This window comes from Eschrichtius robustus, chromosome 7 (assembly GCF_028021215.1).
Source record: "Eschrichtius robustus isolate mEscRob2 chromosome 7, mEscRob2.pri, whole genome shotgun sequence".
Lineage (NCBI taxonomy): Eukaryota > Metazoa > Chordata > Mammalia > Artiodactyla > Eschrichtiidae > Eschrichtius > Eschrichtius robustus.
In genome coordinates this window covers 131,296,261-131,314,152 of record NC_090830.1, presented here as the reverse complement: position 1 = coordinate 131,314,152, position 17,892 = coordinate 131,296,261, and positions in this window count along the sequence as shown.

The window sequence follows — 17,892 nt, the reverse complement described above, 5'->3', positions numbered from 1 at the left end:
CCCCACCAACAGTGCAAGAGGGTTCCCTTTTCTCCACACCCTCTCCAGCATTTATTGTTTGTAGATTTTTTGATGATGGCCATTCTGACTGATGTGAGGTGATACCTCATTGTAGTTTTGATTTGCATTTCTCTAATGATTAGTGATGTTGAGCATCTTTTCATGTGTATGTTGGCCATCTGTATGGCTTCTTTGGAGAAATGTCTCTTTAGGTCTTCCGCCCATTTTCTGATTGGGTTGTTTGTTTTTTTGATATTGAGCTGCATGAGCTGCTTGTATATTTTGAAGATTAATCCTTTGTCAGTTGCTTCATTTGCAAATCTTTTCTCCCATTCTGAGGGTTGTCTTTTCATCTTATTTATGGTTGATAGCAGTTTTAGAGGCAGGTCAATTCTCTTTGCTGACTTGGGGTGGTGTAGGGCAGGAAAGGTGACCTTCAGCTGGATTTGGAAGATGAACTAGTCCACCCCACAGGCCGAGAGAGGAAGAGGAGGAACAGGCCTCTCCGGGGAGAGGGAACAGTTTGTACAACGGCACAGACAGACGCAAGGTGTTTTGCGTTTGAGGAGCTAGAAAAGGGTCCCCCGCTAGAGAGGGAAAGCAATCAGGTGAGGAGAGACAGATGATGGCAAAGAGGAAAGCAGAGCAGGATCGTGCCAGGCCTCACGTGCCGGATTCGGTTTCGAGCAGAACCCTGTGGGTGCTCCAGGCCCACGGAGAGCTCAGCAGAGGCCACAGATACAATTCCAAGAAATATAAGAGAGCGGGAGCATGGCTTCTTGCTGAGAAGTAATGGAAACATTTCAGAGAGTGGTTCCTTTTGTCTAAAAATGTGCATGTTAAAATCTTTTTTTTTAATAAATAGAGTGGAAACATTCTTTAGTTCTTAGGAAAGGAAGATAAATAGGCCTTTTTTTTAAAAAAAAATCAAGAAACTGCAGGACACACTTTAGGATTTAATTGTAAACCTGATTCTGGCGAATCTGGTGCCTTTGAAAGCATTTCTCAAGCATCAGCTTGCCTAGCGCTGTCCCCCAAGACAGCAGTGAAATGGGAAGATTGGTGTAATTATTCCATTTTACTGAGGGGCAAATGAGGCCTGGGAATTGTCAGTAACTTGCCTAAGCTCTTTGTATCGAGAGGCAGAAATTTTGAGGGAATAGCATTTAGTAAAAGGATAGATAATTAAAAGGTTTGCAAGACGGGAATTTGGAGCAGAAAAGGGTCCACAATGGGATATTTTGTCTAACTATATGCCTTGGTTTGGGGCTCCCTGAAAGTAATGTCTGAGTCAAGAACTTGGGTGCAGGGAGTTTATTAGGGGGTGATCCCAGGAAACAGGAGTGAGGAAGCCGGGTAAGTGATGCAGGAAGGAGAGGCCAAGATAAGGTTGCTGCTGTTGTCAATGGCGGTTCACGCCCCCAGCATCTTTGAGAAGCAGGTGGATGTCTCCCGCTGTTATCCACGTGACGGACAGGGAGCCGAAGCTGGTGTGAGGGCTGGTGGGCTCCTGGGTGTCAGAGAAGGGCCCGAGTGTGAGATGCAAGCAACACAGAGCCTTGAGGCGGACACTGCCCACAGGAAGTCAGTGTGAAGCTCAGATGACAGGTGGACCCAGGGGCACTGGTGCTGGTCGCCAAACGCACCTGCAACCCGGAGAAAGGCAACCCCGGGAAACTGACTCGTGCATGTGAGGGCTGAGTGGAGATGCTCTGAACTCACCACCTTGATGCCCTGCACTAGTGAAGACCCCAGTGATCTCTGCCCCCTCACCTCCCTGATACACTGTTGGTTACAAGGAATCCTGGACCACTGGTAACTGGAGGACAGCAAGTGAACTGAAGTTGGGCTGAACGTTTCTATTCATTGACTCATTTGCTTAACAGATTGACTGAAGCCTGCTGTTCCCTAAGCACTGTGCTGAGGCCAGGGGTACAGCAGGGGAGGAAATGTTACCAAATCAGGTCCAGCTGCTTGCCGCTCGAAAATCAAAGAGAGAGAGACAGAGAGAGAGAGACAGAGAGAGAGATGTTGGTAGAAAGTTGCGTTTATTATTTTTTTTTAATTTTATTTTGTTTGCATTGCCTTTCCATCTTTTTCTAATAAATTTATTTATTTTATATAGTTATTTATGGCTCACCGGGTCTTCAGTACTGTACGTGGGCTTTCTCTAGCTGTGGCGAGCGGGGGCTACTCTTCGTTGCAGTGAGCGGGCTTCTCATTGCGGTGGCTTCTCTTGTGCGAAGCACGGGCTCTAGGCACGTGGGCTTCAGTAGTTGTGGCACGTGGGCTCAGTAGTTGTGGCTTGCAAGCTCTAGAGTGCAGGCTCAGTAGTTGTTGCACACGGGCTTAGTTGCTCCGCGGCATGTGGGATCTTCTTGGACCAGGGCTCCAACCCATGTCCCTTGCATTGGCAGGCGGATTCTTAACCACTGCGCCACCAGGGAAGCCTGGAAAGTTGCTTTTAATTAGAATGCTGGCAATCTGGGGGAGATGGTGGACTTGGTGTCCCCCAAAAACCACCTCTGAAGATCTTGCTCGGCCATGACAGTTTTCAAAAGGAAAAAGGGAAGTAATCTCAGTTAATCATTGAGATGGGGGGTCAGAGTCGTGGCCAGGCCCCCACTGCATGCAGGCTTTTCGACTTGTCGTGATCTTTCTTTAGATGCTGTCTTGTTCACACAGTTTGTTCACGAGATGACTGAAGGGGAAGCTGGGGAAGAGACCTTGTCATCTGTTAATTACTTAGTCTTCATTTCTACTTCTTTGATCTATGGAAAGAACCAACAGATTAGGCAAGGTGTACTGTGTGATCAAAAGACGTGAGTGGTGTGCTAGGGCCGGAGATGAGTATAGCATGGGGCTGCCCGGTTTAAAGTTGGTGACAGGACAGAGGGGAGGCCCCTGTAGAGAGCTCTTTCCTGACGAGAGCTGCTTTCTGTTCTTATGGAAATGGCACTTTCCGGGTGTTCTTAGTGGTGCCCTAGTGGGTTTGCTGTGGCCTATAGACCATCCATGAGCTCACAGGTGCAGGAAATCAGGTGAGGTAATTCCTTGTCAAATGTACTGATGTGCTCAGCTAATTTGTAGGTTAAAGTCACCCAGGAAGGACAGGTGGAAAAAGGTCTACAGGATGTAAACATCTTGGTCCAAGTAAGTGGATTTCTGGAGGGAGAGAGGAGGCCAGTAAATCTCAAGCCTTCCTGAAGGGATAAGGGGGTGGTGAGATTAGGAGATGGGTGTCCTATAACTGCAGAGGAATAAGGTGTTCTGGGAAAAACATACACCCCACCCCTGTGAGGTCCAGCTAAGCTGGTGGTGTCAGGGAGGGGGAAATTTCCCTCTGCTGTACTAGGTCCTCCTGGCGGGTCTAATAATTAAATTGCCATGAGATGGATTAACAGGAGAAAATCACACCAAAGTTTAATAACACATGTACGTGGGAGAGGCCCAGGAAAGCTAAGTCACCGAAATGGCTGAAACCCTCACCTTGGATATCATCTTCAGCTAAAAACAAAAGAGAATGTTGGGAGTAGTCATTTGTGACTTCAAAAAGGAGGAAGGCAATACACCTGGAGACAGAAAAGCAAATATTTGGTGAATAAATGTTTGCCGGCCCTGCAGAGACAATGGACACAGAGTGAACGCTGATCTCTAGGCCGTGTTCTTCCACCACACTCAGCCCGTGTTCTTTGCAGACATCTCTGGTGATTGCTCTATTCTGGACACAGGACCTCTGGTGCTTCCAAGCCAATCCTTCCTTTCCACTCGTTAGATAGGACTAAAGTCAAGGCCATGACTCATCAAGGCTGCCATGGATTTTCCCCATCTATCCCACCCATTTTCAGGCCATGTCTCTTTGAACTGAGCTGATTAAATCCATTAGCTTTAGCCAAAAAACAAAAACAAAAAACCCAGGTGCTGTTACATTTTAAAAGCTTGTCTTCAGGCAGGAGTCTCTTGCACTCTTAAGAGTCTTCACGAAAAAACCCCTCTACTTCCCCTTTGTGCTAGTGGGAAGAAAACATAAGTCATCATTTTCTCAGGAGCGGAGCCTATGCTACCATTTATTAATTGGTTATACTTTTGGGGGCTAAGCATGACATTTTTCTGTACATTGGAAATGGATTCAAAGATGTGACAATTGTCCCAGCTGATGCCTGTCAGACGTACAGAGGATTTGTCCAGCATGGTTTAACCAACCAAAGGCTATAATTAGCTAAGTCTTAGTCCTTGCCTGTTTACGTATCTTTACAATATACGTAAACAGGCAAGTATCCCATGCGTCATGTAACGTTTATATCCTCATATCCTTATGAAAAAGAAATGTACCTTCTGTGGGAAGAAAAATGTGGTCGACAGTAGCTGTGTCCCGCAAAGAAACTGTGTGTTCTCCTGGGGATGCGTCAATCTACTGAAAAATTAACGCTATCAGCTTACACATTTAACTTACTGACTGTCAATCATCCCACTCAGCATAAATGCCAGAGGCTGATTTACATTCTTGTTCCTGACGTGAGTTCTGGATGTAAGATTTATCAGGCAATAGAAAATAACTGTAGGCAAGAGAAATGGGTGTTTCTTCTAGGGGTGTCCTTTAGTTGTCACCACTTGCCAATTTCCAGCCTCCACACGACGAGGAGTTGCCCTCCTGAACCCCAAAGCTCCTGGAGAACTAGGTATTAGTGCAAGGCCAGGTCAGAGAGTCATTTCTACAAATCCCCACACACTCCCTGAAAGGCGAATCCCTTGCCCATCTTAGCAGGGTTCCTGGGGCCAGGCAGCAGTTTGTGAGAGGAGACACCATCTTTCTCTTCTTCAAGCTGAGACTCAGGCACAGGGGCATAAAAAGGGTGTGCCAGCCCAGGAATGGCATCCTTCATGCCCTGCCCCTGGGGACAACCTGCATCACTTAGCCATCTGCGGAAATGCAGCCCTCCCATTTTCTGATTATAGGCTGTTTCACAGGGTCATGGGGCTTCCTTTCCTTAAGATTGTTTAAAGAAAGACTTGAATTAGGACTTCCCAATCTCCATCTTCGATTTGAAGTCCTTCTTTAGGAAGAGTGGTCTCTGAGCCAGCCCCAGACCCTCTTCCGCGTGGTCTGGGGTTAATCGGGCCCACGCAGGCCTACCTTCTCAAGCCCGAGAGTGTGGCTACACCAGCCCGTGCGGGGGGTAGGGTGGGGTGGAGGAGACAGGCCTAGAGGGAGGCTGGGGGGACCCTCAAGGGAGAAGGAGGTTCGGGCGGAGGCAGGGCCTTGCTGTAACATCTGCCACCCTTCTCCTACCAGCAGAAAGGCAGTGGTCACTCCTCACAGGACCTGTGTGCCCTAACTGGCTGGCTTTCCAGGCCCGGCGGTGACTTGTGAGAGGAGGTGCCGTCTTGCTTTCATTCAATCTGAGATGCAGGACAGGGGTAGCGGCTGGGTGTGCCAGGCCAGGAACAGGGCATCTGTAGCGTGTACTCCCAGCCCGGAATTACCGGGCACCACACCAAGAGGTGGCCCAGAGTTACTAGCTCTGCTAGATTTTCAAGAAAAGACAGAAATTGGGATTTTTATGGGAGTTATATGTTGGTCACTAATTCAAATAAAAATAATGGCTGGGGTTTGGGGGCACGAGTTTGTAACTTCTGATTTGACCTAGCTCTGCTAAAGTTTCCTTTCCTTTCCTTTACTCTTTCCCACCCCACCTCCAAACAACCAGTGCATAGAACCTCTAAGATCCTATCGATAACTCTGGAAAACAAGGAGTATCTTTATTTGAACTTTTAGAGTCTGATTCAATCTCTTCAAAGCATTTAACTCAATTACAGCTTAAGCCAGTCCCCAAAACTGGCTGTCAGTGGGAAACATGAGCTCTAAGAAGAGGTGAGGTCACCAAGATCACATTTTGGGTGATTTTTTATTAACCTTTTGGGGGAACAAGTAATATTGTCTCTAAGCAATTCAAATAAAGGAACTTCTGTCTTCTAAACTTGTTTGTAACTGCCACTGTCTACCAGTCCTCCAAAGAAAAAGCTGTATTCTATATTTCTTGGGATTTTTTTCATTTTATGTCCTAGAAAACTCAATAAGATGCTACATGTTGCTTCTGCCTAATTCTCCTCTCCTGGCAGGGATGCAGGAAGGAAAAGTGGTCCCCTGGGGCCAGGAAAGGGAGTAGGAGAGAGGCCCCTCACAGAGTTGTGGTTCTTGGCACCAAAAATGACTCTGAGGGAAAGGGACAGAGATGGGGATGGCTGCTCAAAATGGCCTGGCAAAGTAGAAGGACTTGGGATATTGGGGGTTGAAGTGAGGTGCAAGCGGGGGAGGGGAAGTAGCATTGGTTAAGGGGTGGAGGAGAGGAGAGAACTAACAGCTGGGAGTGGTCTGAGTGTAAGTGGAGATCCTGTGTAGGAAAGGGGTTTGATTTGTTCCTTGACTTTGCTTCTCAAGGGTAGCTCCATTTGAAGGGGGGTACGTAGGGTCATCCTCATGATAGAAGTCAGGGCTCTTTCAATTGCAAGTGATAGAAAAACAACTGAAATGGGCTTAAGATATGAAGGAATTCATTGACTAATGCAACTGAAACTTCAAGGAGTAAGTGGACATCAGGCATAGTTGGATCTGGGTGCAGATGATGTCATGGGAAATCTTTCTTCATACCTTGTCTCTGATTTTCTCTGAAGTTGCTTCATGGTGGGAGGGTTCTCAACATATTTTGTCAGGGATAAGCCTTAGCAGTACCAGATGATCCTACCAGCTCGACACCAGGAGAGGAGAGCTCCTTCCCCTAATAATTCCAAGAAATCTTTTTGGATTGACAGTGGTTCTTCCAATTTGGGTTGTGCCTAGGAAAAACACACTGTTTTCCTTTACCCTCACACTGAATACTTCTGACTTTAGATGTGGGGTTTTTTCCCCATGCCAGCCAATTCTCTGACACCAGCTAGGTGTCCTACAATTCAGTTCAGTTCTGACACTATCTACCTGCAGTTAAGGCTCAGTCCACATAACTGCCCACACTTCAGAGGCCAGTCACAAGTCCCAGGTTGTCCTCTGCACTTCTGACTGACTGGCTATAAATTGGGGTTCCCACGGCCTCCTCCTTCTGTTTGATAATTTGCTAGAATAGCTCACAGAACTCAGGGAAACATTTAGTTATGTTCACCAGTTTATTACATCACAAAATACATGATAAAGGATACAGATAAACAACCAGATAAAGAGATACATAAGGAGAGGTCTGGAAGGGTCCTGTCCCTGAGGAGTTGGGGTGCCCCCCCCCTTCTAGCACGTGGATGTGCTCGCTGACCCGGAAGCTCTCTGAACCCCATGCTTTAGGGATCTTTATGGAGGCTTCATCACGTAGGCATGATCAATTATTAACTCCACTTCCAGCCCCTCTCCCCTCTGTGGAGAATGGGGGGGGGGGCCTGAAAGTCCCAAGCTTCTAATCATGGCTTCATCTTTCCGGTGAGCAGTCCCCATGCAGAAGCCCACCCAGAGTCACCTCATAAAAACGAAAGGTGCTCCTTTCACCCAGGAAGTTCCAAGGGATTTAGGAACTCTGGGTCAGGAACCAGGGTCATAGACCAAATATTAGCAGGAACGGAGAGCAAAGACACACACATATAAATATAAATATATATTCTTATTATTTCACAGGGGGGCATGCCCATCTCTGACCCAATGTCTTTGGCACAGGGGATGCAGTGCTCCGAGTGGCTGGGCCTGGGTCACATGTCCCCCTCCAGGGCTGGGGGGAGGGGGTCACGCCCATTTTAAGAACATGGTTGGAGAACGGGGGAGAGGGCGGCTCTACAAAGGGCAGTCGGGTTGTTCCCGGAAGAAGAGGATGGCTGGACTGCAGAAGCAGCCTATCAGCCCTGAGAAGACAGGGGTTCTTGCAGCCTTGTGCACGGCTGTAACCCTGGTGCCCGCGGAACGTGTGTCCACTCTGTTGACCGTGCACTTGCCTGGGAGCAGGAACCCGTGATCTGGTCTTTGCAACATCAAGTTCTTATAGGTGATCTTGATAAAACCATCTTACATCATAGGGCCTCTGTGTTCCCTTTGAGCACTAAGATTGTCTTTGAGTCTGATTCATAAGATTCCACAAGCCCCATGAGGAAATGTGTCTCCCTGACGGGTGTACCCCGTGCCTGTGCTGTATGGGGGATGGTTGGGGGGAATACACGTATAAGTCCCCAAGTTAACTACACTCTGTGAATTGGAATAGCCCCCATGTTGGGTCTACAGGAACAGCGTCTGTAGACAGGTACCCCCCACCACCACCTTTTCTCCCTGCTAGCCCCACTTATGATCTGGGGAAGTCCCTTTCCCCTCTGACATTTAAGGGCTCTGGAGGACATGCTGTTTTGGGACAAGAGGGAAACAGGGCCTTGGGGACAACTGGATGTGAAGGGAACAAGCTCAGATGACACATTTCTTCGGTTTTAGTCTTGCTTACTACTCCAATTCACAGATGCACCTTATTAGCTTGTATTTTCCAAATCCCCTCAATCTATTGATGAGCCTTTGCATGGCCAGTGGAATGCCCTTCCTGACTGAGAAAATGGGAGGAAGAGAAGAAACTCTTGAACCTGTAATAGCACATTTCTGCCATCAAAACTCAGGCTATGGGCTTTCTTTATTTTTTTTAAATTAATTAATTAATTAATTAATTAATTTATGGCTGCTTTGGGTCTTCGTTTCTGTGCGAGGGCTTTCTCTAGTTGCGGCAAGTGGGGGACACTCTTCATCGCGGTGCGCGGGCCTCTCACTATCGCGGCCTCTCTTGTTGCGGAGCACAGGCTCCAGACGCGCAGGCTCAGTAATTGTGGCTCACGGGCCCAGTTGCTCCGTGGCATGTGGGATCTTCCCAGACCAGGGCTCAAACCCGTGTCCCCTGCATTGGCAGGCAGATTCTCAACCACTGCGCCACCACGGAAGCCCTGGGCTTTCTTTTTTAATGAAGAATTTCTGTATAAAACTGTACTTTGCAATGTCAAGATGACTTTAACTCTGGATTGGGGTACAGAAGGGCCTGAACATGGATGTCATTTGAGGGTCTTGTGAAGGATAAAAGCACAGTCCTGAGTGGTAATGTAGGTCGTCCTGTTAACCTGCCGATTTCTCTTCTCATCTCCTGACCCTGAACCTGACCAAGGGTAGATTCAGTTTTAGAAACTGGAGACATGACTTTGCACAATCCCCATGGAAATGTCTTGGCAGTGTTACGGAATTCCTGGAGTCAGTTATTCTAGGGCAGGGAGATCTGGCATTACCTGTGCTTTGGAACCAGGAAGAGCCTGGGGCTCAGGTAGTTTTGGGGTGACCACAAGACAGTCCGGGTGCCACGTTTGTTTTCAGCCAAAAGCCACGGTCCAGGAAGACTGAAGAGAGGCTACCAGCTGGACCAGAGTTCCTAGGAGCAAATGGACCTAACTTGGGGTCCCTGAGCAGGAGAGTCTGACTGTTGCCGAGCACCCAGAGGACCCCCACCCCCTGCCGTGCGCTCAGCTGGCTTGAAATGACTGCATGCGAGAGCCAGCCCATAGCTAAAAGTCCCCATAACACACTCCGTTATCTCACTCCAGCAGCTCAGGTGCAGGCAGTCCGACCAAAGGCCTAGGGACTCTTTGCTGTGCCCCCAAGTTCCTGCTTCCCTTTTCCTGCAGAAACCCCTCCACCAACCTTCAGCCACCCCTCACTGTATCCTCCACTCCTGCCTTCCTACCTACTGTGGTCTCTTCACATGAAACTACCTCCTTTTTCTATGTTAATCATGAACCCCATCTCCCACCCCCCGGGAGAATTTGGTTTATACCAGTGACTTTTATCCATTTTATGACAGAAACCTCCCTGAGGTACAGTGGAATGGTTGAGTTTGAATTTAGATTTGCCACTTAGTAAGTCTAAGACCCTAACCTCTATGAGCTGAAATTTTTCATCTTTTAAATGGGGATCATAATACCAACATTTCCAGACTGCTAAAAGATGAAATATAATAATTTTTAGAAAGTGCTTGACACATACAAAATGCTTAGTAATGACTGTGAATTCTTTTACAAGAGAAAGATATCTATGGAAAATTCATCTATATTGTGTATGTTGTAATACTGATTAAAATATTGGTGTCTATAAAAGCAGCGGTGCTCTTAAATGATGGCACCCCTTCACCTCCTATTATACTTGTGTTTATCCACAGTCCCTCCTGACACTTCCAGACTAAGCGAATTGTTGTTAACTTTTCTTTCCCTTCTACCAGCTTCTTCTGTGAGTACCCATCTGCCTCCTCTTTTTCCCTTCAAAATCTCCTTTGATGCTTATTTTAACCTTGGTTCACATGTGCAGGAGCTGTGTGGAGAGCAGTGTGGTGAGCACATGCTAAGGTGTGTTTTATTTTTCTTGGACTGCATCCCTGTGGGGCTGAGCCTGGCAGACTTAGAAGATGATCCGAGAGAAGTTGCCTTCAGTGTGGACTTTGCAAGCACGATGAGACGAAGCTTTGTTCTGAGGAATGAGAAGTAAAGTGAAGGAGATGGAGAGGGGCTGGTTCTTCCTAACGCCAGTCCAGTGAGCCTTGCTGTTGGTGTCGTTAGGGAGTCCGCAAACTTTATCCATCCAAGTCATACTTGACAGTTCTCATGGACCCAGCTTGGAGATTTGGCCCCCTCTGCAAGCCAACACGGAGGGGTCCTTGAGCACCTGTGAGGGAAGGACCACCTTTGAAGTCTTGGCTGGAAACCATTTTTCTAAAATAGACCTCACCATTTCCTCCCAAGAGGCTGAAGGAATGATCATTTCATAGACTTCGAGGATGCAGTGTTGAGCCTATGGATGGAGTTGTTCTGAGTATTTAAGTTGTTGAGATTTTTTTCTAAACATGCCTGTCTTTGTTCTTCTCTTTTTGGATTTCGAAAATGTGTCAGAGAGTTTCACCGTCTCTGAGTTACTGGAAAGTGCTTTAAAGGGTTGCCCCCATTTCTAAAGGGAAAATTGCGGCATGGTACATTGCAAGGAAATACTAGAGGATAAGCATTTGAGAGTATGCAATCTGGAATGATTCACAATCTGGTGCAAAGTCTGATCCTCGTGTTCTAGGTGAGTGACCTCAGGCAAATCACTTCACCTTTGTGAGACTCAGCATACTCATCCATAAAATGAAATAAAAACAGCTTCAACCTTTTTATTCTCTTAAAATGTCTTCTGAACAGGAGTTTTTAGTTTTATGAAGTTCAGTTTCTCCATTTGTTATTTTGTGGATCATACTTTTGATTTTGTATCTAAGAAATATTGGTCTAACCTGAGCTCACAAATATTTTTTCCTCTATGATCTTCTACAAGTCTTATGGTTTTAGGCTTTATATTAGGATTATATATATCAAAAAAGATATAGGGAGGGCAAATCAGACATGAAAATGAAATCAACATCTTAGTCATTAGGGAAATGCAAATTGAAACCACAGTGAGATACCATGACATATGTAAGAGAATGACTAAAATTTAGAAAACCAGCCATGCTAAATGTTGGTAAGGATGTGGTGGACCTAGAATTCTCACATCCTACTAGTGCGAATGTAAAATGGAAATAGTTTGGTATATTTTCTTAAGTTAAACTTAGACCTACTAAGTAATCCATCAATTCCACTCACAGGTATTTACTCAAGAGAAACAAAAGCACATATTATACAAAGACATGTACATGAATGTTCACAGCAGCTTTGTTTGTAATAAAACTGGAAACAACCTAAATATCCATCAACAAATGAATGGATTAAAACACTGTGATACATCCATACCATGGAATACTATCCAGTAATAAAAGGGAATGAACTATTGTTAACATACAACAACCTGGGTGGACGTCAAGGTCATTATGTGAGTGAAAAAAAAACCAAGCTCAAAAAGTTACATACTGCATGATTTTGTTTATATGCTAATCATGAAATGACAAGCAGAGATTTGATAAGTGCTTGCACACCGGGCTCGTCCCTTTGGACCACTTGCTTGTGGAGCTGATTTGACACACTGTGAAGCCCAAACATGCACAGAGGCTGTGATGGGAGCAGAGACCCTCTGGTCAGCAGCCCCGGCTGAACTCCCAGCCCACAGCCAGCATCGACTGCCATCTTGGATGTTCCAGCCCAGAAGAGCCCACAGATGGGTACAGCCCACACATCATCACATGGCACAGAAGAACATCCCAGATGATCCCAGTCAAGCCACAAAATCACTAGAGATAATAACATAGCAGTTGCTTTAAGCCACTAAGTTTTGGGGTGGCTTGTAATACAGTGATAGACAACACAAATAGGTGCCTAGCAGTTCCAAAACTACATGCTCACAGGGCCAAATATCCATCCATGAACTGGTATGACCATGGCCAAGGAAGGTGCTGGCCAGCCAGACCTGGGTTGTACATCCAGCCCTGGAGCTGGGATGCAGTCAACTCTCAAACAGTGCCACCCAGACAGAGTGGGGAAGAGCCTTTCCCAAAGGAAGACCAAAGTGCAGTTACCAGAAGAAGGGCAATGGTGCAGGGCAGAGCAGACCCAAGCAACAGCCCGCTACAACTAGACTGCAGGGACCCCAGCAGAGGGAGGGAACCAGTGGATTTGGGACTCCGATGGTGTTTATGTAACTGTAGTGAGATTAATCTTTGTGCAGATTACAGGAGATAATTTTAGGTAAAGCGTTACACGCAGTGCCTGACAGATAGTAAGTGCTCAACTTTTATAGCTCTTATTATTTCATTTCTATTATTATTATTAAACAGTAGCTATATCATATTAGTTGATATTTCTTCCTCTGCAGACATCAGCCTGTATTTGGTCCTGGCACAGACTATATTCACACAGAAGTACATTTGGCTCTATTTGAAGGACTGTCCCTGGTCTAGGTGGGCCCAGTATTTAGAGGCAGAGAAGTGCAGCGCTTGTCTATTTGAAAGGCATTGTCTTATTAACTCTTAGCCGCAGGGACTGGGCCCTGCTGTGGTTGCTCATTTAGGAGACAAATAACTCAGCCTGGCCTAGTCCTGTCTGTTTTCAAGGTTTCCATGGAGACTGGGATGGAGACAGAAGTAGCTTTGGAAGCCTCAACACCTTCCCTACAGACAGGAGACCAGCGGTCCTGGGGTATCTTCTGTGTTGAGGGGTGTGTGTGTGTGTGTGTGTGTATGTACGGATGCTTATATGTTAGAGACGTGAAATTCTATATCCACATGTGCACAGGTGGTCCCCTCTTAGGAGAGACATGTACTCCTGGAAATCACAATGAAAAGTCACCAGGCATGCCCTGGATGATGTAGAAGAAATCTCCAAGACAGCTCGCCGCAAATCTTATTCATGGGGCCTCACGGCCGAAGGCTTGCTGGGCTACTTGGCGGCTGGCATGTGTTAGCCTTTAAGGTCAGAGGTTACACTGCATCATAGTTTCAGTTATGTGACGGTGAATAGCTTGGGCAAGCATTTGGTCTGCTCCAGAACCGAAGGTAGGAGCTATGACTTTGGCCTCTTGGAGCCTGAACGTATGTGTTTTGGGAGCGGAGATGAGAATGAGAAGGCATCTGCGCGTCCCTGGCACACACGCTCCGTCTAGGAACCTGTGTCTGTTTCTTCACTGCAGACTGTTTACCAAGCACCTCTTGTTTGCTGGGCACTGCTCCACACGCTTCACCTTTTCCTCATGAAGCTCACAGTCTACATGGAGAGGCTGACAAGGAAACCAGGAATCAGAGCAAACAGGCTGCTGAGGGCTGTACCCCCAGAGAATAGAGCCGCCTCCCTTCCCCGGGGCCGGGAAAGTCTTGTGCATTTTGGAGAGACCTGTTTAGCTCCCTTTTTCCCTTCAAACAGGCAGGGAACGAACGGAACAGGGTATGTATCTTTTCGCAGGCCCTACCCCTCCTCAGAGTTGATGGCCACGTGATCCATGATCCTAGCCTGGCCTTTCTCCTCCCATCTGTGGTTTGGCAGCTGAAGCCCATAATGCCCCCAGTCCTTTTCCCAGCCTGGATTGGGGCTGTTTCCTGATACTTGTAGCCTCTAAAAATCAACTAGTCCAGGAGGTGACTTGTGATCTGGTTCCTGAATGAGGTGGCACTTGTCAGTTGGCGGAATGGGGGAGAGCCCTTCAGATCAGGAGAGAGAGTGTGTGAGGAGGAGAAGCGGGTGAGATGGCACAGCCAGGATCAGCCCCGAGTCGACTTGGCAAGGTTGGCCCCGGGGGGCTGGGCACATGGCTTAGAACTGGATTGTGGCGGCTTTGTCATCAGCCACATAAAAATTATTCACCCGGGTGCCTTTCAAGTCAGCAGATGTGAATGATCTTTGAGTGATTTTAAAAGACCACCCCGAAGTCCAGGTGTTATTATTGGATCACGCACTCAGTGTTGAGAGTGGGGCCTGTGGGCAGGACTCCGGTCTTAGACCCCTTCCCTCTTCTAACTCTACTCCTCTCACTGCATCGACGACTCCAGAATTTGTGTCTGTGCCCAGACCTCTCCCCTGAACTCAGACTGTCCACCCCTCTGCCTACCGGACAGTCCCACTTAGAAGTTGCCTGGGCAGCTCGGACTCAGCCAGCTGAGCCCCTGATCTCTCCTCACCCCACTGACTCTCCTACAGTTTTCCCCACATCAGGCTGGGGGAGATTCCGTCGTTCTGGTTGCTCTGGCTAAAAGTCCTGGAGTTGTTCAACCTGATTCCCTCTTTCTCTCGCACCCCAACCAATTCCCCAGTTCACCCCACTGGTGCTTCTTTTCCAAATATTTCCAGGTATGATGGACGAATATCACCTCGCTTCTAGCCGTGCTTGCTACAGACTGCTCTCCCAGCTTCTGCCCCGCTTCCAGCCATTTCTCAACCCAACAGCCAGAGTGATTCTTTTAAAACCTAAGTCATAACATATCATTCTTCTGCCCCAAGCCCTCTGGTGGCTCCCACCTCACACGGAGTAAAGGTTGATATATTTACCATGATCCACAGAGTCTTCACGGTCTGGCCTCCTCTTACCGTCCTGCCTTCCTGCCCTCACACCACTTGCCCTCTCACTCTTCTACTCCAGCCTTAGAGATGCCAGACCCCCCCCCCACCTCAGGGCCTTTGCACATGCTGTTCCCTTATATATTAGCAATACCCACTGCCTCATCATCTTCAAGTTTTTGCTTAAATGTCATCTTCTCAGTGAAGTCTTTCCCAAACACCTGTTGAAACATGTGCCCTCCCCCAAGAAATCTTGAGTCCCTTTCCTGCTTTAGTTTTTTCTTATAATCTCCTATGTAAGTTCTGTTTATCTAAGCAACAGTCAGACAAAACAGCAAATGAAAAGCAGGCCTACAGTGATTTTGAATAATGAAATTCTCAAGTCCAGAATATACGGTAAGTATGCTGAATATTGTTGAAGAAGTGTAGAGGGAATTGTAAACCTAAGTAAGGTGCACAAGACTATAAAAGGTGACCAGGAGCAAGTGTAAGTTTTGGACATTGAAACTATAGTGACAGAAATTAAGAAGACAACAAAGAGGCTCAAGACCAGGATCGATGTAGCAGAAGAGGGAGTTAGAAACTGGAAGATAGATCTAAAGAAATTACTCAGAAACCATCACAGAGACAAAATGAGATGAAAATATGAAGGAGAAGTTAGGAGGAATGGAAGGTAAAGTATGACGGGTCAACACGTATTTGAAGTTCTAGAAGAGGTAATGGAGAGATTGGGGAAAAGTCACTACTCAGTGAGATAATTGCTAAGCATTTTCCACAAATAATGGGGGGATTCCTCAGATCAGTAAGCCCTTCAAAACTAAGCTGGTTAACTAAAAGGAATCCACATCTAGATACATCTACTTAAGCAGCAGAAGACCAAAGTCAAATAGAATGGCTTAGAGCAGCCTGAGAAAACAGACAAATTACTTACAAAATGAAAACTATTATATGGGGAACAGATTTCTCAATAACAACAATGGAAACCAAAAGACAGTGGAATACCGTCTTCAGATAAATGAACGAAAATAATTGTTAGCTTTGTATGGCCAGTGAAACTACCTTTCAAGAATAAGAGTGAAATAAATACGTTTAGATAAATAAAAACAGGAAGTTTACCTCCAGGGCTGGGATGAGGGTGAGGCAAGTGAGTTGCCAGGGGGCATTGGAATTTAAGGAGGTGCTCGCTTTCAGGGCTGTGACGGTTTAGAATTAGCACCTCAGAGTGAGTGTTTCCTTAAAATTTACACCGTAGGTGCCTCACCCTAGTCCTGCCCCTGATACCACCAGAAGATGCCCACTGAGGAACTTCTAATTGATATATTTCAAGAAGAAGGGAAATAATCCCAGGAGGAAGATATAAGGTATAAAAAAGAAATGATGAGTTCTTGAAATAGAAAATGTCTAGATAAGCCTAGATATTTTGAATGTTTTAAAAAATAAATGTGTAATATGTGGACTTAAAAGAAAAAGATGGAGCTAGACAGCTAGACAGCCAGATGACAGTAGCAGCTGAGCTAGGAGGGAGGGGATTGTGGTTAAAGCAGTCCACGATTCTTACATTGTTCAGGAAGGTTGTGATTAACCCAAGACATGGGCTTGTTGGAATTTCTTTGACAACCACCCAACACCCTGCGTCCTGCTGGACTGTCCTGGCTCTTGGCACACTTGGCCTTGAGTTCTAGCCTCATGTAAACTTGGTTATTCTCACACCAGAGTCCAGTGGGCTCTCCACCAAAGAGCCACATGAGCCTCAACTTCAAATCCTTCTCGGGGTCTTCAGGACAAGCATGTACCCAGAAAATATGTGTTAAAAATTTCAAACTCACTAGCTTTTTTTCTCTTGTGTGTGTGTATGTGCGGTCAAAATTAACAAAATTATTCATTCTGCTACACTAAAAGCTAATCCATTAACTGTTTACTACTGAAATTCCAGTGCCCACCAGCACATAGTAGAAACTCAAAAGATATTTCTTGAATGGTTTTATAACCATTTTTGATGGAGGTGTACATCGTATGGTTGTTACTCTCTGGATTTTTCACTTCTCCATTCTATAGATATTTGACAAGCACCCGTTAACTCCAAGTATCATCCTAAGTACTGGAGCGATAAGCAAGGGTGAGCAACACATGGCCATGACCCCGTCCTTGCAAGCGTTGCTGTCTGGAGCTGTGACCTTCAAACATTTCCAGCACAGGCATACTAAGAAATGCATTTTACTTTGTGAACCAGCACACACAGGCCACACAGTAATAAATGTTTAATGCATCTTTAGCACACATGATGGGCTCTGATAGTTTCTACTTTATGCATTTTTCTTCAAGAAGAATGCCTGTCACCACCCACTAAATTGATGTTATGACCCATGACGGCTGTGGTTTGAAAAGCATTGATCCAGTGCAGAAGTTCTGCATCTTTCCTCTGCCATGCATTCCTCAGAATCATGTTTTTCAATGCCCAAAAAAACGGACATCAGGTTACAATAGAAACTTATTAGATTGACATGCAATTATAAACATATTCGAGAAAACAAATGTGATACAGTAATATGTGTGCTTCATTATTAACACAGTAAATGCAAGATCTGGCTAGTGACACACTGGCTGGAATTTTGAAGTAGGGATGAACAAAAATGCTATTTTGAGAATTCTGCTACGACTGTGGTGAGACGTGGAAATATCTGTGATCACCGTTGGTGACAAAGCCACAGGTGCTGAGACCACCACTCTGGAGTGTCACCTACATTCATAATTGAAGGAATGCTGAATTTGAGATGTTAGTGAAAACAAAGGAGCATTTATTTCCCCATTCAAGTTCATAGAACCCAAGGGGCCCCTGGACCCCCAGATGGAAATCCCTGGTCTAGTGGAGCCACACTTTATCTCAGTGATCTGGGTCTTATTGGTCAGTTGGAGAGA